Below are 25,934 nucleotides of genomic sequence, written 5' to 3'. Positions count from 1 at the left end.
CTCTGGTCCTTTTTCTGCATTATGTTTCTAATATTATATTACTCATACTATTCCTTGGTAGTAATCACTGAGGGTGAAGGGAATACTACAGAGTTTCCCAAGAATATTAATAAAACATTAGGGACTATAACTCCTTCTCAGCCACAAATAGTAAAAAATCTTTTACCACTGTGTGATGCGTCTTCTTCCTGGGGTGCTTGTTATGAACATGTAATGCAGTACATAAATTTGGCCACGGATCCGTCTGTCTTTCCAACCATGAGTATGCAAAAAGCACCTCCCACAGTAGCTACTAGATATGGACTAGCTTATTTTATTAATGGCAAGCCCTGCTACCCCCCTAAAGGCAAGCCCTTAGAGAAGGTAGATATAGATCTCCCCCTGTCTCTTACAGGGTGGTTTAATCCAGATGATGGTTTTGTTTATGTGTGGTGGTAAGGTAAAAGAATAAGGTTTCACAACATTCCTTCCTTCCTACAAAGAATAGGTCACTCCTATAATAAACATTGGTACACAATGTCCTGTTCTGAGAAAAAGAGCTACATAAGACAATGTAATCTATTTAGTATAAAAACTTAGCCATGGGAACCATTGGGACTGTTGCCCTCCTGTAACTTAGCAATTTAGATATTAATCAGATGGACCTAGTAGAAATGGTCATGTGAGATTATTTGTCTATCGCTTTAACCGCAAGAATAATAATAGTCTTAGGTCACATAGAGTTTAGATATTAAGGAAATAAACATTGTATTAGCTCATTGACTTAATTAAATATTTATAATCTGTACAGTTACTGATTTCAGTAAAAACAATTTCTGCCTATGCTTTGGAAACTTCTTTGATTTTATTAATCATAAGCCTGTCATCATAGCCTGAAGAAAAGTGTATATAAACCCAGCCTTCCCCAGAATAAAGTGGGATTAATTGCACCAGAACTAGAGTCTGTGTCTTTCATTCTCCATCCATCGCCGACTCTGTCTCCCCGCGCCCCATTTACCAGTGTGGAACCCATGGAATCCTGCTAGGGCTGGACCCCAGCATGGGACCTTTGGGAGGATCATGAGGGCTCTGACCTCATCAAATGATAAATCCATTCATGGACCTTATTTGGTTTGTGACGAGAGGTCTTCCTATAAAAGTGAGCTCTCTGTTTTCTGGCCATTGTGAGGTGACCTGCTTCCTGTTCTGCCTCACCACTGGCCCAGAAACAATGGAGCCAAGTGACCATGGACTAAAATCTCTAAAATCATGAATCTTTCTTCCTGTATGTTGATTTCCCTCCGGTATTTTGCCACTATGATGGAAAGGTAGTACAAAAGGATTATTATAACTTTTCTAGAAGGAGCGATTACAATAGGGAGAACACTGAATGCAAGGCCTGCAAACATCTCAATGATTAAGTAGAAAGGAATTTTCTTTTTTAATGAGGGGTAAACAAGACTAGAAAGAACTAAAGGTGGGGCTGGAGTTGTGGCTCAGTGGTATAGAGCTTGCCTGGCATGTGTGAGACCCTGGGTTAGATACTCAGTACCACATATAAATAAATGAAATAAAATATGCATTGACAACTAAAAAAAATTGGGAAAGAAAGAAAGAAAGAAAGAAAGAAAGAAAGAAAGAAAGAAAGAAAGAAAGAACTAAATGTGTAGAGCAGAGCAGGTATTTCCTGGCAATTAGCTGATTTTGAGGAGGTACTGATAGAAGGGGCTATTTGCTGGTCCAAGGTCGGAAGGGTCAAAGTTCCATGGGCAAGGAAAATGAGAGAAGTGTAACTTAAGTTGGTAAAGTCAATTAATAACACTGTTCTAATTGATCAATGGGTCAGTTAATCTTTAATGAAGCAAAGAAATGGGAATCTGGAGGTTCTGTGTCTGGTCTTGGCAGAGGTAAACAAAGGGAATGTCCATGAGACCTATCTAAGTCAAACGGGAAACTGGCGGCTACTTTGTAGTAAGTAGTTTTCCTGGAATCCAAAGGGTAGAGGGATTTCTTCAACTGTCCTTATTTGTCAGAATCACAGTACTCTGATGAAGTTCACATTGCCGAAGAGTGTAGTTCTCAAAACCTAAGTTTATCACAATTTCCAGAGTGGTGTTTCAAATCATCTATAGAATCACATACACTGATTTTAGACCTCAGCCTTGCCATTACCAGCTCTGTGAACTTGGACAATTGGTGTAATTTCCTTTTGCCCCAGTTTTTTCAATTGTCAAAAGTAATTACTTCACAGTAATTGCTGTGTTTTGGAAATAAACAATGACCACCCAAGTGAGAGCAAGTAGGGTATTTCTTTAGAGCATGGGATAGCAAGGAAGTTAGTTACCACCACCACTGGTGTTTTGATACTCAATGGTAGGAAAGTGAAAACCTTCCCACGGTGAAAGAAAGGGAAGATTTTGAGTGTCCTCCAGTTACAAGTTGTTGTCAGGGGAAGATGAAGGAAGGCCAACTAAAAGAAGAGCATTTATTCTATCTCCTCTTCAGTGATCTGGAAAGCCAACTGATGCTGACCAAGTCCTGGCCCTCTGGGTTGGTCACTACAGAGTTTGACCTTTGGTTTCCCAGGTTGCTGAAGAAGATGTAGGTCAGTCGTGTTGTCATGTAAGTTCATCCATTTGAATGGTTAGTCTTTCATGATGATAAAATGAGAGAGTACCTATAAAGTGCTTAGCAAGTGACTTGATCTACAATGAGGTTCAACTTCATCTTCTTCTCCTAGTAGGTAATACACAGCTATGGGAAGCCATTTTCTTAAGTGTAATAGGAAATAATTTAGCAAAATCTGGTTCTTCACACATAAATATAACCCAATGATAAGACAAAGCTGGATTATTGCTTATTGAACACAAGGGAGAATAGAATCAGGCAAAGCTTTTACAGTGTTTCACAGGGAGCACATAAGGTTAGAAATTATTGAGATTTAGAAGTTGTGCTCAAGGCAAATCTCTCAATGTTGTGTCTTGATTAGAAAACAGTGAGAATGTTAGAAATTAATAATCATAAAACACAAACTATCTGTATGTTGCCATTGTCTATTGAAGAACTGATGAGTCTTTAGGGAAGTGCCTATAATGAACAATCACACTATTTACTTAAGAAGGATGACTCTGGTAAAGAAATACGAATATCAAAGTCAAATTAATATTACTGTTTCAGCTCTCAGTGCCCAGGCTGAATTAAGGAAAAGAAGATTTTCAGTTTTTACATAGATGCTACCTATTTATATCTACAAATTTCTGAAAGGTTGTCAAAGAACTTGATATAATTTAAGAAATTTTAATCTCACATAGAGGTGATTTCTCCCAATGTTTTCTAAAATAGATCTTCTAAATCTTCTACTTGTTATATAGTGTACTCAAACACAATAAAATATCTGAGAAGTGCAGCTTTCAAGATTCTTTAACATATATATCTTTGCAGTTTTCAATGTGATTAGTTTACTTGGGAGGTCAGAAGTTGATCCTAGAGAGCACCATTAGAGTAGTAGAGAACTGAGAAAAGGAAAACCAGGGAAGGGTGACACATTAATGGCAGATTGCTACTCAAACCCCAGGAGCTCAGTGCTGCTGGGAACTTGGAGACCATGTAAAAGGAACTTCAGAGTCATTTCACCTAAGGTGGTTGCAGTCTATAGGAATTTATGCTCAAACTTTCATTCATCATTGGTTGAGAGTTATTCTTTGGGGCATTTACTGGAACTTCTGGCTTGGCCTTAGCAAGAGCTAAGATAAAGTCCTCAGCAGAGAACCACAGGATTTTAAAATGGAATGTCAGCAACATGAACCAGTACTGTAACAGTGAGTGCTATTGCAAGAGTCAGTGTTGAAGGGGATACGTGTGGGGCTCCAACAGTGTCTGCTACAGTCTACTACTTCCACTGCTCAAATTCACTCATCTCCCAGCATAAGTTTAATTTGCCTCATCACTGCTTCTTCAAGTTGATGGTTCATAACAATTTCTAAAAGAAAAAATTAGACTTGCAACAAGTAAAATAATGGAGACAACAGAATATGTAATGAGTTTGGCTATAGTTCTCACTATTGCAGTTGTTTTTGAAGCTTTAATTGACACCATATATTTCCTCTAACCTGCTGTTCCATTTACTGTCAGCATCTTAAGCAATACTTCTGCTAGTCTCTGAGAATTGTAAGTCCTAATTATTAAATCTTTGTGTCAATTTTAGTAACCTTTTGGCAGCTACCACTGGATATAAAATTCCAAGAAATTTGTGGGCTTCAACTGTACTCTCCCCTTTATTATATGGCAGTAACCTTATCTCCTTGTTTGAATTAATTTTTTATCAGTAACTTCTTTCATTGCCTGTTAGTCTAATAGCTTGAGGAGCCCTAAATAACATGGCTGAAGCTATTTGTACAAACACTACTCTGTCTTCTGGTAAAAATGCCTAATCCTACCCCCAATAAAAAAGGAGCTCTAATCCAGGACACAGGAAGCACAATTTCCCCAGAAAGTCACTGGGAAGAGGGAAAGGGTCTAAACTCCAACCCTGTTCCTGGCCCCATATTGTCTGGCAGTCACAAATACAGCATCACATAATGGTCACTGGTTCAAAGTTATGCCATATGTTGAAGAACAGTAACCTAATGCCAGAGAGTCATAATTTGCAATGTTTTTAAAAGACCACTCCAAAAGTTCTATCAGGGCAGCTACTCCAAGGTTAAGGGATGGCAGGAGGAGTTAATTGCATTATCACGTGCTTTTTTTGCTAAAATGTTGTGTCCCTGGATTTGTCACGTGAGCTGTTCTGATTTATCAGACAAAAATCAACCAAGAGAGCCTGAGCAGGGAAAGGAATCCACTCCTAGCATATCTGTATGTATATGAGACTTCTCTTAAGGTCTCTCTGTAGAATACCATAAACTCCAGCTCTGCCCTGATAGGACTCTAGGGAATTTTATCATTGATGTTTACAATGTGTCTTTCACAGGATATTTCTGCATTCTCACAGATGGATGACTGACCCAGTTATCCTTTTCATAGGAAACTTGTTTACACAAGTACAACTATTTGTAGCTCTTGTGTGACATGTGTCATTTATTCTTGCCAAGAGAGTCAATCTCTAGGAAAACCTCACTAGAAGAAAAGTTCTAGTCATTTGTGTGAGACTCAGGAGGTAATAACAAAGAACATGAAAGAAGCAGTTTATTACTAACAGGTCCATGAGAAAAGAACATTACTGTTGAGGGATAAGAGAGCAGTAAAAGCAATGTGTTCAGTCAGAGATGGGGAACCAGAGGGAGATAGATCTATGGACAAAGCCTTTATTGGAGTCCAGGGTGTTATCCAAGCATGTTTACCAATGGAAATTCTTCTTAGTGTTTAGAGTAAGCAGACACAGGTTCCATGAGGTCATACTATGGATGAAAGTTTGTCACTATGGTATACCTGTGCAGTCCATGTATGTGGAATATGGGAGTTAATGTTTATAGCTGGTGTGTTTCTATTTTGTTGTTGTGGGTTTTGTTGTTGTTATTTCTATGCTTGATATTTAACTCAGGCCATGTGCATGCTAAACTCAGGCCATGTGCATGCTAAACAAGCACTTTACCACTGAGCTACATCCCCAGCCTTCTGGCATCTGTTCTGATTGGTCAGTAACCATGCTCTGCTGATTAAATGTTATAAACATCACCCTCCCTGAATGTACATGGCAGCTCCCTAATTATTAGTAGGAGAGAAACTAGAAGAATGGCATTAGCCATGTTTCAAAGCCCAGTAGTATGAGGAAGAGCTCCAAACACTTGGCAACAAACACAAAGAATCACCAACTACCTGAACACCATCCATTTATTTGGCTACTTAGTCTTCACATAGTACACTAATTGTTGATGACTTCAAGCAGTGTTTGAGTTGCTCGAATAGAATGAGACCAACTTTGAGACTAGGTCCTTGAAGCAGACACGTTTCATACATTTATATGACAAGGTACCTCCTATTCTCTGAATTTGTTTGAAGTTCAACTAAGTAAAGTAGCCTTGTTAGCAATCCCTGTTTCAGGGTTATATGTTTTGCCAAGCTTGTATGAAAGAAAATTCTAAAATGAATACCTACTAAAAGTTGTTTTTTTCTTCCAGAGGGCAACATCTTAAAATGTTAAATCATGTCACATTGCACAAAAAATAGATAAATGAAACCCATCTCTGTTTTAGTCTAAGGGTCTAACCAATAGATCACCTTATCTCTTATTTAATACTTCTCAATACTAAGGAATTATTTTGAAATCATTTCAGAGGGGCAAACAGCATGAGATTCAAGTTACTACCATATGGAACAGAGAATAAGATGAATTAGCATATTATTAATTGCATACCATTAATTTTCAAGGACAACTGCAAATTAGAACAACTCATTCATTTCTAAAATTTAGCTTATGTATGGGGAATATCTTCATATCTCAGACAGGTTATCCATTTATTAAGATTAAAATGTTTCTTTTCAATCTCAGTTCTCTGAAGGATGCTATAAAAGGGGACAGATGTTGAATGGGAAAAGTGAGAGTGTGTGAACCATAAGCTTAACACTATAAATCAGGGAGAAAAATAGCAAGCAAGAAGCAGAAAAGACTGAGTACACCCAATCTGCCATAGCCCAAGTACCCAGTCCAGAAACATGAAGAAAAGAAAAAACAATTTTAATGGTATCAGTCTAAAGAAACTCAAAATGTTATAACATGAATCTATTTTAGTCCCTTTGCAATTGCCTTCATTATTCAGCTGATGTCAGTAAGGCAAGATTCTCTGTGAAGTTTTACTCCTGAATTGTTTGCAAGATACAATGTGCTCTTCTCTGTATTGACTCAGAATATGACTTGGTCTCTGCCTAAAGCTCTTGCAATGAGGTTGAAGTAGTCAAAGCAATTCAAACATAAAAATGCCAGCTGAGGAGAGGATTAAATCTCAAGAGGCACAGGGTGCTAGTAACACTATTAACTATAACACCACATAGATGGTAATTAAGCAAAGAGCACTTCCAGTTTGCCATCAGTAGTAGTCTAAAATCAAAAGGTCACTATTTAAATAAGTTGACCCATGACCTTGATGTGACTTATGATTTGCCAAACTTATAACACTCCTATCAGTAATTCAAATAAATTTAAATAATCAGAGTTGTACGTTGAGAACCTACATATGCTGTTATTTTTGAACCAAAACACATAGTGATTTTGAGATTGTGAGACTATCTATTAAGAGATCTCAACACAGAAATATAGCAATGTAGGAAGTAAATCAGATATGAATATACTCATCTGACATGTCCATCAGCTAAATTTCACCCTGTTGGTGAATTTATGAAAACTGGTTGAGTAAATCAACAGTAAATTCATGGCATAATGCAACTGTCTCAGATTCAATTTATGCTTATACTTCAATGAAGTTAGTTCTACTCTACCCAAGTCAAATAATACAAGTGATAATTATTATTTAACTGACCTATCTTCCATATATATAGCATTATGTTTAATCAGGTAGTTAAAATGATCCCTTAGCTCAAAATGTCCTCAAATGGGTTTTATTAGAGTGCTTATATTTCCTTTCATATATATTATACACACCCTCACATATATATTGATATATATTCTGTATATATATGCTAAGTCCTATTTAATTCCCATGAAGTTGATATATCTTAAGGTGATATGAGGCTGATTCTTTTTTCCTGAATCTTATCTTTCTCAATCTTTCATCAACTCTCTGTAACATAAATAAAAATTAAGTTATTACCTTCAGGATTTGCTAATAAATGTATGGTAACTCTGAGTGTTTCTTGAACAAAATGACTATTTACAGAATGTATGTGGATGTAGGGGATCCTAGATTAGCAATAGCGAAACTCACAGGGAATAACAATAGGAAGCCATTACAGTCCCTAGAACTAGAGGTCAGGGTTTGGTAGGGTATTAGCAAGTCCTAAGAAGGTCTCAGGGACATGAAAGAGGAGCTGTCTGACTGAAGTTATAATAATAGGACCAGATTCTGACAGAATTGCAGCAGGTAGACAAGAAAGTAAGACTTGAGGAAAAATACTGAGGCTCTCTCTTCTCCTCCTCTCTGATCTCCTGTTTGTATGTCCCATTGTCTGGAAATAACCCAAAGACAAGAAAACCAAGATGATGTAAACTGTAGTTGTCGGGTTCCTGGGTATAAGCAGGGAGAATATAGTGAAGAATATACAACATTATGATTAGATAGATTCTTTTAGTCAGTTCCATGAATTGGCATGTGAGAAGATTATTTACAATCCAAGAAATTTCACTCAGGTTGACATGGATGAAATTAGTAGCTTCTTTCACATAAGTAGAATTTCTTTATGTAGGGTTGAATGTGTGAGACAATGTGTGCCTTTTTTTCAAAAAATAAATGCTCAAATAAATTATTTTCAGAACTTAAAATGTTACCAATTCTAGAAAAAATATAATTGTATCTTTGACTAAGCAAAGCAGTAGAGATTGTATACTCCTGAGTATAGAAACAGTGAGTGAGCTCAATCTGAGGCATGTAGATTAACTAGAGGGATGAAAGAGCAGAAGATTGTTGATAGCGGAGGAGTGACAAATTCTAAATCTTAGAGGTGGGTCTGTCTTATAATGAGCAGGTTCATACTAGTGTTTTGTAGAAATGCAGGTTAGTAATTCAAGAAAAGGAAAATCTATTCAATTAAGAGATTTAATGAACCATCAACAAGAATAAAAGTGGGGGTAAGTTACAAAGGGAAAAGCATAAAACATGCTGTAGCTTCCTCTGCTGTATTTTCTAAATCAATTAATGTTGAAATTTTGATCACACACATTCATTGGCATCTAGTTTTTCTTTTTTCTCTATTTCATTGTATGTTTCATTTATGTAACTCCACCAAACTGTAGTTGGACACAAGTTTCTGTATTTGGCTAACTGGTCCAGCCTGAACATGAAAAATATTTTATACTTTCTCAAAATGATTAGAAATTTTAAATCTACAGTAAACATAGCTCTGCCAAAAGTAAAGTACCATAGTTGCTCTGCATTTCAACATCTTTTTCAACAAAATTGTAGACAACAACCCATATTTAATGAGAATGCAGGGAAGGGAGGGGAGATAGGAATAGGAAAGACAGTAGAATGAATCTGATATAACTTTCCTATGGACATATATAAAAATATGAATCCCACCATCATGTATATCCACAGGACTGGGATCCTAATTAGAATAAGATATATTCCATGCTTGTATAAATATATCGAAATAGATTCTACTGTCATGTATGTCTAAACAGAATCAATAAAAAAGAAAATACAATAGATAAATAACTTACTTAAAAAATAATAAATAAAATGTAGGCTTTCTATTTAGTATTAAAGTCATCAATAAAAATTTTAAAAAGAACCCATATTCTTTCCATGACACCATTTTGTTTATCCTTATAAAGGAGAGTTTTCTTTCCCAAACTAAATCACCAACTGTTAGACCTGAGATTCCTGGAAACATGTAGCTCAGTACAAAGCAAACTGTTGAAATTCAACAAATTTCTGTTAAACTGAATTCAATTCATTTTTCTGTTTTCACATCTGATAGACTTGGGCCCATTCTCTTCCCCTTTACCTTTATAACCTAAAACACAGTGCATTCTAAATTCACGATACCTAGTCATCTTGTATGGCTTACATTTCAATCACTCAGATCTAAATTGTATTTAATCTACTTATAAGCATCTAAATCATGAGCAAATACAAATTAAAATTTCATGTAAAAACAAAATCAAACAAATGACAATTTGTTGTAAATTATTTTGTAAATTATTTTGATAGCTATTCTTTGGTCTTTTAAAGCTTTCAAATAGGCTTTAAAATACTCTTAGAGTCATAATATCATCTTTATTAGCTTTATGAACATAATATAGATTCATTATCAATTTTGTCCTATAAAATAAAACACCCTATACTGTTATACCATACAACCAAGAATAAAAATGATAAGCTTCTTCACTATAGTTCTAATGGCTTTCCCCTAATTTAAAATAGAAATTTCCTTAATAAACTCCATATTTTTCTAAAGACCACAAACTCAAAGAAACAAATTTCAGAACCAGGCAGGATGTTACATGACTATCAAGAATTTATTCATCTTGCTATGCTATGCTCCCCAGAATGGGCCACAACTTTGTCATTCCAGATAACAAATGAGGACTTTATGTATATATTTTAAAACCTGTAGAGAAGGAAATTTTACAAACTTATAAATACACCATTAGCACATTTGCTGTTCTCTATATTTATTATACATAATCTTAGACCTTCCATGTATAGGCCTTCCATATATAGATCTTCCATATACACCATAGTTCATAGTGTCTATTTCATAACTTTTTTCTTTAACTTTTAATTCTATAAACATGTAATACAGACTCTGAAAAAGTAAGCTTTCAAGCAGTGTTAGACACAGACTTCAATTCTTTAATCATAGAATAGGAAGGAGTCTTAAAAGTACCTGGATAAACTCCCTGCCAAATCTTGAATCTCGTACAAAGCATCTTTGATGTTTCCCCCTTCTTTGCTGAAATATGCCCACAGACAGTGAATTTAACATCATCTGAAGTTACCTCTTCACTTAAGTATTCTCTGCTCTCGGTTAATATCTGCTTTCTTTTCTAATTTATATGTTGACCATAGTATTAGATTTCCAAATAAAAAAAGGCATTTGTTTTCTCAGGATATTCTCTTCTAAAAGATAAATATTCTGATGTACCTTCATGATATGAAGTTGAAAAATATTTAGCCCTAAAAAAAGGAACATTCATATCTAAGAACATATAAATTTGGGCATCCCTTCCCATGCCCTGGGCATTCCACAAAGTATTCTGTCTCTGACAAGAAATCCAAAGACACTGTTATATGAAAGAATTGGTAGATTTCCAAATATAAACCTCAAAAATAAAAACATTATCTCCAAGATTTCTTAAATTGCTGATTAGTTGCCTAACAATTCAGAATTTTAAAAGTTTTTAAAACCTGTATTTTCAGTCTCAAACTACTTTGAATAATAATCATTATAAGTCTAAAGATGCCCTTCATAATAAAAGGCATTTCTTTTCATTAGCCTTAAATTTAATCGCACTAAGCTTTGTAATTCTTTACTTCTAGTTTATCAGAATGTGGTAAACAAGTCAACATTTTTTACTCTTTCTGTTTTCATCCTTCAAGATTGTTTACTCCTCATCTTTTTATCTGCTTTCATATAATATCTCTTTGCTGCTTTCATATATCTCTTTGCAACCTTTTGACCATCCCTCTCATTCTATGTCTTTCTAATTACTAATCCGGAGTGTGAGCTAATTTTTTTTTTCTTGAGGAATAGTGCTCCAGTAACACAAAATTTGTAAGTCTATGAAGTAGTCATTTTGGTTTATAAGTCACTTGGTTTCTCTGTGAAAGAGTTAGGTATGCAAAGTATTACTGAAAAGTAACACCTGTGAAAGGAAAAGGTAGACTGGAGGATTTGGTAGGGAAAGTACTGAGTTGTCAGAGTCTCCGGCAACCCACGGGGAAGCTTCAGGAGTTAAGGAGGGTTGCACTACACAAAATGGGGAGGCCTTTGTACCTTCTGCCATTGGCTGAGGATACCACTAGAGGAAGATTTCCTTCTTTCAAAACTCAAAGTAAACCTTCAGGAATTAATGGCTGAGGGCCTCAGCTAACCACAATCTTCACAACTGGACAATGAACAATTTCTTAAGTGGGGATGTGAGCACTGTTTCTCTATGTCTACCAAAATCCACTTTCTTGTGCTATGTGGAAGATCTGTGACACTAATTGAATGTTCTTCCAAAGGGATAACTTTGAAAAGATGAATTAGGAAGATGAATTACAACCCCTGTCACTACATTCGTTTCCAGTTTTGAAAATATTTCCCTCATTATCAGCTCTAAACTTTTCTTTGCTCTCAGCTATTATCATAGTGGTCACAGTGATTTACCTAGAGGTATGACACAAACTCATTTCTGAGAGATCTGAGCCCTAATAACCATATCTTTATTACAAATGCATTGCTGAATTTACCTACTTTTAACCACAATTTGACAGTAAAATACCAATAGGTATCTAAGTAGGTGCAAAATTCCACATACATTATTCTTTGACTCTGTAACAGCATACTTTGAGGATCAGGCCAATTATCCCTACTGAAATCATTACTACTCTTCTTGACTGCTGTGTTTTGTTTTGTTTTGTTTTTTTTTTTTTTTTAATAAAATGAGTCCAAAGTACTCAGGTAGCAATTATATTTTACAGTTTCAAGAGACCCTTTCTTCATCCCCTGACAAGAATAAGGTCCTTTTGGATCCAAGATGGCGGACTAGAGGGAGGCTGCGTTAATTGTCACTCCATAACGCCGAATTCAAGCAGAGGATATCTGTTTCTCGGTGAGGCAGTTTTTGCTGCTTATCGATCCCCTGGTGTTTACCCATTTCTCTGCTGTGATGACCTGCAGTCTGCCAGCATATCGATGCCTTTTTTGAGAGCAGATTGCTCACTGTCAGGCGTCTATCATCCGCCATTTGCCTGCCTCTCACCAGTCCATCGCCTGCCTTACCCCATTCCATCACCCAACGCTCGAGGTTCACCTCCCGATCGTTCAACAACAGTCAGCAAACTGATCGCCAACCACCAGTGGAGCACCAGCTGCCTGCTGCTGCCTGGAAGTTCACTGTTACAGTACCTGCAGGTTTGATTACACGTGTCTGCCGCCATTTTGAGACAACAGCCAGGCCCGTAGGACCCCTGGCTGGACTGACTGAGGCCCCATCTCCAGGATCCCTCAGCCCAACTGATCACTCCCTGCCTCTGGGGCCCTCACATCGACTGACTGCTCCCTGCTGCCAGGACCCCCAGACCAGCTGACTGTGCCCTATCACCGGGACCCCAGATGAACTGATTGCACCCGGCCTCCAGGATCCCACAACCACACCAAACACATGGGACCTCCAGGACCCCTGCTGGACCAACTACATCCCGTCTCCAGGAGCTCCAGCTGACCACATCCACCCCTGAGCTGCAGCTCCCCATTTGCCAACACATTTTGAAGCCAGAGCAGCCATCTTGGATAATCCTGGAAGCTGTAGCTCCAATCTTTGGGTGTGGCAAATTCCATCCTGAGATGCCTGCTGGAGGCTTGAAGCTCATTGTCAGGTACTTCTCATGCATCAGGCTACTGAACACTGGGAGGTTTCATTTGTATATGACTGCTATACAGTAGATTTTCTTTTTTCTCCTTTTTAAAAACTTTAAGTTTTTATTTCTTTACTTTTCTTGCTCTCTTTTCCTTTTGTTTACCAGTTCCCTCAGTCTCTTTCTCCCTTTTTTTCATGCTAATATCCGATTTCTTTTGATTACACTCTCACACTTCCTATTTTCTAGAACTTCTGTATATTCTTTTCTTATCCCATTAACAGCCACATTCTACATCCTTCTGCATCCTCTTTGTCCTCCATTAGAAACTGCAGACCTTATTGCAAAGCTGTTAGTTTTACCAAAGATAATATTTGAACTCACTTTGTTTATTATGACAATTTTTTTATTGTCCCCATAGGGGCTATTTGGTCTAGGATTGCATAGTGTCTGTCTGATTTGAGCACTGCTAATATTGATCTCCCCTTAAAGAAAGGGTTTTGGAAACCTATAGGGCCACTATAAGCCTATAGGGGGAAATCTGCAATACCCCAGATCTGCACTGCTAGAGGGGAAGATACAGGAACAACATGAAAAAACAAGGGAAGAAAATGATCCAAACAAATCTAAATTCTATAGTAATAGAATCCAATGACAGTATGTTAGAAGAAATGTCAGAAAAGGACTTCAGATTATACATGATTAAGATGATTGTTGAAGCAAAGGATGAGATAAGAGAGCAAATGCAGGCAATGAATGATAATACCAATAAGCTGAAAGAGCAACTGCAGGAAGCAAAAGATCATTTCAACAAAGAGATAGAGATTCTCAAAAAAAAAAAAAAGAAAACGGAAATTCTGGAAATGAATGAGAAAATAAACCAAATAAAAAACTCAATGGAAAGCATCACCAACAGACTAGACCACGTGGAAGACAGAACTTCAGACAATGAAGACAAAATATTTAATCTTGAAAACAGAGTTGCCCAAACAGAGATGATAGTAAGAAATCATGAACAGAATCTCCAAGAATATGGGACATCATGAAAACACCAAATTTAAGAATTATTGGGATTGAGGAAGGCACAGAGATACAAACCAAAGGAATGAACCACCTATTCAATGAAATAATATCAGAAAATTTCCCAAACCTGAAGAATGAAATGGAAAATCAAATACAAGAGGCTTACAGAACACCACATGCACAAAATCACAACAGATCCACACCAAGACACATTATAATGAAAATGCATAACATTCAAAATAAAGATAGGATTTTGAAGGCTGCGAGAGAAAAGCATCAGATTACATATAGGGGGAGACCAATACGGATAGCAGCCGACTTCTCAACCTAGACTCTAAAAGCTACAAGGGCCTGGAACAACATATTTCAAGCTCTGAAAGAATATGGTTGCCAACCAAGAATCCTATACCCAGCAAAACTAACCTTCAGATTTGAAGATGAAATACAATCCTTCCATGATAAACAAAAGTTAAAGAATTTACAAATAGAAAGCCTGCACTACAGAATGTTCTCAACAAAATATTCCATGAGGAGGAAATGAAAAACAATGATGTAGGTCAGAAAAGGGAGGAACTACCTTAGAGAAAAAGCACTCAAAGGAGAAACCAAGCCAACTTAAAAACCAAAAATAAGCCAAGTGACTGGGAATACAAATCATATCTCAATAATAACCCTGAATGTTAATGGCCTAAACTCATCAATCAAAAGACATAGACTGGCAGAATGGATTAAAAAGAAAGACCCAACAATATGCTGCCTGCAAGAGACTCATCTCATAGAAAAAGACAGCCACAGACTAAAGGTGAAAGGATGGGAAAAAACCTACCACGTACATGGACTCAGTAAAAAAGTGGGGGTTTCCATCCGTATATCAGATAAAGTGGACTTCAAGCCAAAGAGAGTCAAAAGGGATAAAGAAGGACATTTCATACTGCTTAAGGGAACCATAAATCAGGAAGACATGACGATAGTAAATATTTATGCCCCAAACAATGGTGCATCCCTATACATCAAACAAATCCTTCTCAATTTCAAGAATCACATAGACCACAACACAATAATTCTGGGCGACTTTAACACATGGCTGTCACCACTAGATAGATCTTCCAAACAAAAACAAACCAAAGAAATCATAGAACTCAATAACACAATCAAAAACCTAGACTTAATAGACATGTGTAGAATATCCCATCCATCAACAAGTGGATTCACTTTCTTCTCAGCAGCACATGGAACCTTCTCGAAAATAGACCACGTATTATGCCACAGAGCAGCCCTTAGGAAATGCAAAAAAAAAAAGAGAGATACTGCCTTGTGTTCTATCAGATCATAATGGACTGAGAGTAGAAATCAATGACAAAATAAAAAAGGGAAATTGCTCCAACAGTTGAAGACTAAATAATATACTATTGAATGAAACATGGATAACAAAAAACGTTAGGGAGAAGATCAAAAAATTCATAGAGGTCAATGAGAATGATGATACAACATATCAAAATCTCTGGGACACTATGAAAGTGGTACTAAGAGGAAAATGCATTGCATGGAGTGCATTCCAGAAAAGAATGAAAAGTCAACAACTAAATGACCTAACATTACAGCTCAAAGCCCTAGAAAAAGAAGAACAGAATAACAGCAAAAGTAGTAGAAGACAGGAAATAATTAAAATCAGAGCTGAAATCAATGAAATTGAAACAAAAGAAACTATTCAAAAAATTGACAAAACAAAAAGTTGGTTCTTTGAGAAAGTAAACAAAATAGACAAACCCTTAGCCACACTAACAAAGAGAAGGAGAGAGAAAATTCAAATTACTAAAATACATGATGCAAAAGGAAATATCACGACAGACACCACTGAGATACAGAACACAATGAGAAGCTACTTTGAAAATCTGTATTCCAACAAAATAGAAAGTACCAAAGACATTGACAAATTTCAAGAGACATATGCTCCTCCCAAACTGAACCAGGAGGACATACACGATTTAAACAGATCAATATCAAGCAATGAAATAGAAGAAGCCCTTAAAAATCTACCATCCAAGAAAAGCCCAGAACCAGACGGATTCTCAGCCGAGTTCTACAAGACCTTCAAAGAAGAATTCATTCCAATACTTCTCAAAGTATTCCAGGAAATAGAAAAGGAGGGTACCCTACCAAACTCATTCTATGAAGCTAATATCACCCTCATACCCAAATCAGGAAAAGACACATCAAGGAAAGAAAATTTTAGACCAATATCCTTGATGAATATAGATGCAAAGATCCTTGACAAAATATTGGCAAAACGTATCCAAAAACATATTAAGAAAATTGTGTACCACAATCAAGTGGGGTTCATTCCTGGAATGCAAGGATGGTTTAACATCCATAAATCAATAAACATAATCCATCATCTCAATAGACTTAAGGATAAGAATCATATGGTTATTTCAATTGACGCGGAAAAAGCATTTGACAATATACAACACCCCTTTATGCTGAAAACACTAGAAAAAATAGGGATAGTAGGAACATACCCGAACATTGTAAAGGCTATTTATGCTAAGCCCATGGACAACATCATTCTTAATGGAGAAAAACTGAAACCATTCCCTTTACAAACGGGAACAAGACAGGGATGTCCTCTTTCACCACTTCTATTCAACATTTCCTCGAAACTCTAACCAGAGCAATTAGGCAGACTAAAGAAATTAAAGGGATATGAATAGGAAAAGAGGAACTTAGGCTGTCACTATTTGCGGATGACATGATTCTATATTTAGAGGATCCAAAAACCTCCTCCAGAAAACTTCTAGACCTCATCATGAATTCAGCAAAATAGCAGGCTATAAAATCAACAGACATAAATCTAAAGCATTTTTATATGCAAGCGATGAAACAGCTGAAAAGGAAATGAGGAAACAACTCCATTTGCAATAGCCTCAAAAAAAATTAAATACTTGGTCATCCATCTAACCAAAGAAGTAAAAGATCTCTATGATGAAAACTACAAAACATTGAAGGAAGAAATTAAGGAAGACCTTAGAAGATGGAAAGATCTCCCATGTTCTTGGATAGGCAGAACTAATATTGTCAAAATGACCATACTACCAAAAGTGCTATACAGATTCAATGCAATTCCAATTAAAATCCCAATTACCTACCTTACAGAAATAGAGCAAGCAGTCATGAAATTCATCTGGAAGAATAAGACCCCCACAATAGCTAAAGCAACCCTTAGCAGGAAGAATGAAACAGGGGGTATTGCAATACCAGAACTTCAACTATACTACAAAGCAATAGTAACAAAAACAGCATGGTATTGGCACCAAAATAGACAGGTAGAGCAATGGTACAGAATAGAGGACATGGACACAAAACCAAATAAATACAATTTTCTAATACTAGACAAAGGTGCCAAAAATATGCAATGGAGAAAAGATAGCCTCTTCAACAAATGGTGCTGGGAAAACTGGAAATCCATATGCAACAGAATGAACTAAACCCCTATCTTTCACCCTGCACAAAACTCAACTCACAATGGACCAAGGACCTTGAAATCAGACCAGAGACCCTGAATCTTACAGAAGAAAAAGTAGGTCCAAATCTTCAACTTGTTGGCTTAGGATCAGACTTCCTTAACAGGACTCCAATAGCACAAGAAATGAAAGTAAGAATCAATAACTGGGATAGATTCAAACTAAATAGTTTTCTCTCAGCAAAGGAAACTATCAGCAATGTGAAGAGAGAGCCTACAGAGTGGGAGAATATCTTTGCCACTCATACTTCAGATAGAGCACTAATTTCCAGAATATATAAAGAACTCAAAATCTCTACACCAAGAATACAAATAACCCAATCAACAAATGGTCTAAGGAAATGAACAGACCCTTCACAGAAAAAGATCTACAAGCAATCAACAAACATATGAAAAAATGTTCACCATCTTTAATAATAAGAGAAATGCAAATCAAAACTACCCTAAGATTTCATCTCACCCCAATTAGAATGGCGATTTTCAAGAATACAAGCAACAATAGGTGTTGGAGAGGATGTGGAGAAAAAGGCACACTCATACATTGCTGGTGGGGCTGCAAATTATTGCAGCCACTCTGAAAAGCAGTGTGGAGATTCCTTAGAAAACTTGGAATGGACCTACCATTTGACCCAGCTATCCCACTCCTTGGCCTAAACTCAAAGGACTTCAAATCAGCATACTACAGAGATACAGCCACATCAATGTTCATAGCTGCTCAATTCACAATAGCCAGACTATGGAACCAACCTAGATGCCCTTCAATTGATGAATGGATAAAGAAACTGTGGTATATATACACAATGGAATATTAGCCATAAAGAATAATAAAATTATGGCATTTACAGGCAAATGGATGAAATTGGAGAATATCATGCTAAGTGAGATAAGCCAATCTAAAAAATCCAAAAGACGAATGATCTCACTGATAAGCGGATGATGACACGTAATGGGGGTGGGAGGGGGGCAAGAATGGAGGAAGGAGGGACTGTATAGAGGGAAAAGAGAGGTGGGAGGGGTGGGGGTGAAGGAAAAAATAACAGAATGTATCAAACATCATTACTCTATGTAAATCTATGAATATTCAAATGGTATGCTGTTACTCCATGTACAAACAGAAACAACATGTATCCCATTTATTTACAATAAAAAACAAAAACAAAAACAAACAAACAAAAAAAAAGAACAAGGTCCTTTTGAGGATCAGGACCTCTAAATTTCAGAGCAAAGAGTTGTAGAAAGAGTAAACATAGTCATATAGTAGGTCATTGGGAATGATGGTAAGTGGAAGCAACCCTGCTTTCACTCCTTGGTTCCTAGACCAAGTAAGTCTTCCTATTTTGTTCATAGCACAGATCATTTGATTCATTGGGTATTCTGCATTCTAGAGTGTTGCTCATTTATCCTCATGAAGAATTGTCTCTCTGACCTCTCTTTAACTATACCTTTAATAAATGATTCCATTGATCTATTAGGCTGGCTCCTCATAGATGCTGTAGTATATAATTAAACCAATGGATTCCATGGTCTTGGATCTATTGCCTCACCTTCTTCATTGTTGGGTGGGTCCTTTGGTCAGGTACCGTAGGAACTCAATAACTGAGGACTAAGCACTCTTTAAGTCTTTCAATTCCTATGAGTGGAATGTGCTAACATTTCCAGGATAAAAGGGGCCCAAAATAGTTAACTTGGTGTTAAATTTTTGATTGATCTTCTTGAAGAATGTTGTCATTCCAAGTACTCATATTAATTCTTGATCGTTAGGCTTATTTCCCACCTTTTGAATGGTCCAGCATTCTTGCCCTCTTGTTAATTTTACTTGACCAGGTTGATATCATTTATGTAAAATATAGATGACATGACATTTGTGTGTTTGTGTTGAGTCAGTCCAGAGCTCTCTGTTCTATACTGTGATAGAGCATAGGAATATTAGCATAGCTCTGGGGTAAAATTTTGAATGCCAATTGCTCTGTTTCACGAGAGCAGAAACAAACTACTTTTTCTCTATTGAAATATAAAATAATGTATTCACTAAATCAATGGGAAGATGTCTTGTACCCTAGGCCAAACTGATCTATCTGCTTTGGTAATACCATGTTATGACATGGCAGTTGCTATTTGAGACTGACTAATCTACAGCTATTCTATAGAGTCCATCCAGTTTTTGCAGGGGACATATTTAAGAAGTTAAAAAGACAAGTTAAAAAGAGACATGATAGAATTTCAGTAAGTCTTTAAGGTTCCATTAATCTCCCCTGCCACCTTGACCAATGAGAGGCAGTTTAATAGATTCTTCCTGGTCTTCTTCACTACAGATAATGGACTCAATATCAGGGTTCCTCTAATTTTCAAAAATATCAATCTCAATTATATACTCAGGGACCAGTCAAATAAGGACTAGTTGGACCTAATTTCATGGACTTACTGTATGTTATACTTTGGTCAAGACTGCATTTATTACATGGTCCATGTGCCCTCATGAGGGTGAAATTATGATGCTTCTGTGACAACTCATTCCTTATACCCAACACTCAAACTGTCTGATTATTCCCTTTTGTCAATATACAGTCACCTGAACAATGGCTTAGATCTCAATAAGTAAGGGCTAGTGAAATTATTATAGAACATGCTTGCTATTATAAGTTCCCTTTTCCTGATGGATATATGTTGGACATGATAAAGGAAGAAAGGATTCAAATGAGCCAGGTCTGGAAACTAGCTGGAGTCTGGAAAATCTGCAAATGTTATGGTATTTTATCATGGCTATGACATTCATTTTTCTGTTCATCCATTCTTACTTTCTTTTGATTATACATATTAAGCAGTGTGTGTTAGCTACCTGTCTATTTTGTCTCTAGAGATACTGCATTCTATTAACCATTGCCACTATTTGCAGATCAAACCCCTTGAAATGGCACTCTGAGCTCAATAGTTTTTACAAATATTTTGGGCACCTAGTTTTTGTAATTTAAATGCCAATCCTTGACCACTCAGTAACTTCAGAGCTATATCACCCACACTGCTACCAAAAAATCATGTTTCATTGCAACCTCCTTCCCATGTGCTCTTAATTTCATAGTCATTTCTGAACATTTTGGTTGTGCTGAAACCCCTCTCATCAATGCATTCCTGATGAGCTTGGTGAATGGTAGCTTTATTGTGGGTTTTCTGATGGGTTTCATGGGTTCACATAATACATTCATTCTAGCACACCTTTTCCCAAGTGTTCTTATTCCTCCATCTGCCATCTTTCATAGCAATTCATCATTTCAACTTTGTTCAACAAGAGCTATTGCTTTCTCCGGACTTCTACAAGTAACATTTTCAATGAATTTTTTCCATAACCTAGGGTCCTTGCTACAGTGATCAGCCAGTATCCTGATAACATGTTCCAAGGCAATGTACTCTCCCTTATTCAAATTTATATTCTAACTTCTTTAAATTTCAGAATCTCTGGAATCCAGTCCCAAGTGTATTCCTTCAGTTAATGCTATCTCATTGTAGCTAATTCCTAGCAAAAATTTATGAAGTCTTTTTCTCTCATATCATGCCCAAGATATCCCCAACTTGTTTAAACTTCAACTTAATTCTAGTAATTATACTGAAAGCCAAGAGCAAGGGATAATCATGAGAATAATCCCTGTTGTCTCCCTCAGAAGAGGGCCTGGAAGTGTCTTTCCACTTTATAACAAAGCATGGGCCACCTCTGGGGTGTTGGATAGGTCAGAGGTAAAAACTGTGGAAGCATTCACCCAGAGTATAGGTATTCCCAAGCAGAGTGCTGACCTCCCTTATCTAAGCATGTGAGATCATCTTTTGAAGCTTGGTGATTCCAACCACTAAATTCTCTGGGGGGTCATTAGCATTTTGTGCTTTCTCATTGTATCTCGTTTCTTGAAAAATTCTCCAAAGTCACTACCTATTTAAGTTTTGTGCTAGAAACAGGGTTCTTGAAATAGGTATGTCACCTGGAACGTAGACCTCAGGGCCAGCCAGATGCTGAGATATCCAGGGCCCCATTACATCTTGCTGGCTGTTTCAGTGGAAAACTTCCAGTAACACTGTATCATTTGGGTTCTTTAGAAAGAAGATCCTAATGTAGTTAAGAATATAAAAGGTTTATTGGCAAGCAAGAGTGTGAAAGAGAAAGAAAGAAAAATAATGGTTTTAAAAGGTAGAGGAAATCTGATAAGCCTCTGCCAGCCAACAGGAAACTCTGGTGCAAACATTGTCTGCACTAGTCCCATGTTGGGTGGAAATAGACTGTGCTTTATATGACAGTCTTGATTGCTTCTTGGTAAGGCCATCCTGAGAAAAGCATGATCTTGATTCAAAGGCTAAGGCAGAAATGAAGGTGTTAACGGCCAGAGGCTATCTACTCATCCTACTCACTAAGATACAAATTGCTATCTCTCAGAGTCAAACAGCACTCAGGATTTTTTAATTTTGGACCCCTATGACATTGACTTGATATCTTGGAGAAACAACATTACAAAAATAACCTCTGTTGAAGGTCAATTCCTTAGCGAAAATAAAAATGTAATTCTTGACCAACCAGGTCCTCTATTACAGGCAAATGTGGCAGGTATTTTTCTTCAGTAAAGTGTGCTGATTGTTTCTCAGAAACTTGATTTCATGAAGGTGCTTGCAAATTGATTTTCTCATAGTTGTTCTTGATGCTTCTTTTGCAGCAAGTCTTATCTGAGTTAATCTATTACCTTATATATTGCTATGACCATAACTCAGATAAAGCATAACACATTTTCATTTTGTCTCTCCATTATTTTTGCAGTAAGTCAATATAATCTGAGGTGAAGCATGCCTTGCTCAGCATTTATTGATCTGTGGGTTTGCTCGTTGTTTACATCAAAACACCACTTGTCAGTTCTGGCCCTATTACAATTATCTTCTCATATGGGAAATGACAGATTTGAAGCACAAATATGAGTCAATTTCCAAGGTGAGTTACCTCAAGATGCTGGTACAAAATGTGCACCCCACTTTCTTGCTTTGGGCATGGATGATGGATGACTTTCATTTTCTAGCTAAAAGAAAGAAAAGCATACATCTATCCTAACAAGACACCACTTTTTCCAATACTAGAAAAACATATTCTAATTTGTATCACAGTTTATGAGTACACAGTAGATGTTCAATAAATGGTAATCATTATTAATATTGGTTCAAACAATTGTGAACATGTTCTGGTAGTTAACAGAAATCAATTTTGGTGTGCTGAGATGGGAAATGATAAATTAAGGCAGATTAGAGCACCTTTTCCAACTCTCACAGAAATAAAATTTAATTGGTCTCTCAAAATGTCTCACTACACAGACAACAGACCCTTTATTCAATGTGGATCTTGATTTGTTAGGTGTCCAGATTTTCTATTTATTTTAGAAGTATTCTCCACCCATATTACCCGTCTAAAGCAATGGAAATTTACTAACATTTGTACTTACTGCACTATCTTTTCTAACTTTTTATTTTACTCTCTACTCTTTTTCCTAGACAGCAATTTAAACTCTAATTCACTTCGGCACCCTACTGATCCAAGTGTACATTAACCACATTCCTAATACTAGACAACTTTGCTTCTGACATCCCTTTTAATAAAAATGTCCTTCACTTTTTCCCTTGCAGATGAAAGTTATATTAAACCTTTCCTGGGCTCAGCTCAAAACCTACTTTGTTCATGGAACTCTCCTATATAAGGACCACCTACATATATCTCTCATCTCCTATAACATTTTTTATTATTTCACATGTTTTGGCACTTGAAAGAGAATTGCTTTTTATGTTGCTGCCATTCATTGAACCACTTTTATAATGCAGTGCAGGGAAGATACATTGCAGCCTATCAGGCTTACAGGATTTGTGTGATCTGTGGTAAATCCCTGTGACTCTCTGAGCCTTGGTTTAAAACTCTGAAGTATTTTCCAACCCTAAAATTCTGTAATTCTATGAGTTTAGCTTTACTTTTTAGCCTGGTATTATTATATATAGAATTCTTAGTGCCCCCTTGGGACCTATACCAAAGTAGCTTAGTACATGTAGGACCACAATAAATATGTGTGGAATAAACTGATGGATAAATTCATTAGTTTAGAAGATGCCATCTTATAAACAGATTGTACTTATATAACTTCCACTGATTGCTTATGCTATGCCTCTACTTAAGTTTAAAAGCAACTCTCTAGTTTCTTTAAAAAATTCCCAGGAGAGTGTTTCTAGAGAACAGGATCATTTGTTAGATATGCATAAACAAATCTGAATGAAAGTTTTGTTTGATAGGCAATATTTTTTTTAAGTAATTTAATCATTTGCATTTTTCTTTTTAACTTTTTTATTGGCCAAATTGCTGTAAAAGTAGCTTCTAAAGTACCTCAAAGTAGGTATACATGTGCATATAGAAATTATTGAAAATGACTAAAAAGAATAGAAACCATAGCCTAAATCAAGTCAAAATTTTAAGTAGCATTAAAATTTTTTGCCCCTTAAAAATTTACACATAGGATAAAAATGAATTTAGATTAAGGAGAGGGAACAAACTCTAAGCCTGACTAAAATCTAGCAGCATATGATGCTTTCTCTTGTTCTCTGAGGATAGAAATGGGCTGTTTCTCATCACCTCTCTGTGATGAGTCTGACAGTTTGTTGAACACATAGTCTCATTACCCAGGGGAGGAGGATGCTGCGTGCTTTTCAGAACAACATCGGAGTTGCATTTGCAGCAGAATGACCTAACAGGAGCTTTTGGAGGCAGGTCTGTAGTAACAAGTGAATAAGGACTAGGTGTAGTGCAGTTGGTCTGGTCAATAGGGGAGCTAGCCAGGTGGGAAACCTTTCTTGTTAGGTCTGGGGGAGCTTATCTGATACAAACAGGGAACTTGCAGATAGCTTTTAGGGTTCCCTGAGAATCCCAAATGTCAAGGCAGCACTTGAAATTGGAGGGTTTGCAATGCACTTGGTCAATATAAGACCAAAGTGAACTTAAATTAAAGAGAGGAGATGATTACACTTCTAATCAAAAACAAATGTTACCATCAATTATTCCTCCATGTAGCACTTTATGTATTTGGCTACACACATGAATATGCAATAAGAGATAATATCCAAGTGGGTGTGAGTGACACCTGAAATCTATTGAATGTTCAACATCAAAAGATATATAATAAAATATGTTTTTGTATGTGATTTGCCAGAATTTTGTTAAGGATTTTTGCATCTATGTTCATCAGGGATATTGGTCTGAGGTTTTCTTTCCTTGATGAGTTTGTCTGGTTTTGGTATCATGGTTGTACTAGATTCATAGAATGAGTTTGGAAGGGTTCCCTCTTTTTCTATTTCATGGCATACTTTGAGGAGTATTGGAATTAGATCTTCTTTCAAAGTCTTATAGACCTTGGCTGAGAATCTGTCTGGTACTGGGCTTTTCTGGGTTGGTAGGTTTTTGATGGCTTCTTCTATTTCCTTGCTTGAAATTGATCTGTTTAATCGTGTATATCCTCCTGATTCAGTTTGGGACAATCATATGTCTCTAGAAATTTGTTGATGTCTTCGAGATTTTCTATATTGTTTGGAGTATAGATTTTCAAAACAGGTTCTAATTATGTTTTCTATTTAGGTTTCTCTAAGTAATTTTGTTAATTTATTCTGTAAGACTATTCATACTGAATATCACCTAATGTTCAAACTGGAAAAAAATAAATTGGAGAATGAGCAAGAAACAAAGAAAAGGATAGAGAAGATGAAGAGCAAGGAGGAAAGGAAGAAGGAGAAAGTGAAGAGGAAGAGAAGAAACAGGGAAGAGAAAGAGGCTCAAATTTGTTTTGATTTGGAATAGTTAAGAAAACTTAAATGAAATAATGTAAAGATGGAGGAAATAGATATTATCAAGCATCCAGTGAGAATAGAATCATGCCCAGAGTAAGTCCTCATGCAGTAGTTTCCATATATGTGTATTAAGCATAAAGAAGTTTTTCAGTCAAATATGGAATTGTAATATATTCAGAAAAACAAATTTTCCAAGAAGATGTATAAGACTATGTCAGAGTTATGAAAAACACAGAGTAGTAGGTTTTAAACATGCAGTTTCAGTTTTAGGTTTCTAAAACTCTTTTTATTTTGGTACCAGGGACTGAACTCAGGGTCACTCAAACACTAGTCACATCCCCAGCACTATTTTGTATTTTATTTAGAGGCAGGGTCTCACTGAGTTCTTAGCACATCACTTT

The sequence above is a fragment of the Sciurus vulgaris genome, assembly GCF_902686455.1.
Source record: "Sciurus vulgaris genome assembly, chromosome: 9".
Lineage (NCBI taxonomy): Eukaryota > Metazoa > Chordata > Mammalia > Rodentia > Sciuridae > Sciurus > Sciurus vulgaris.
This window is presented reverse-complemented; position numbering follows the sequence as displayed.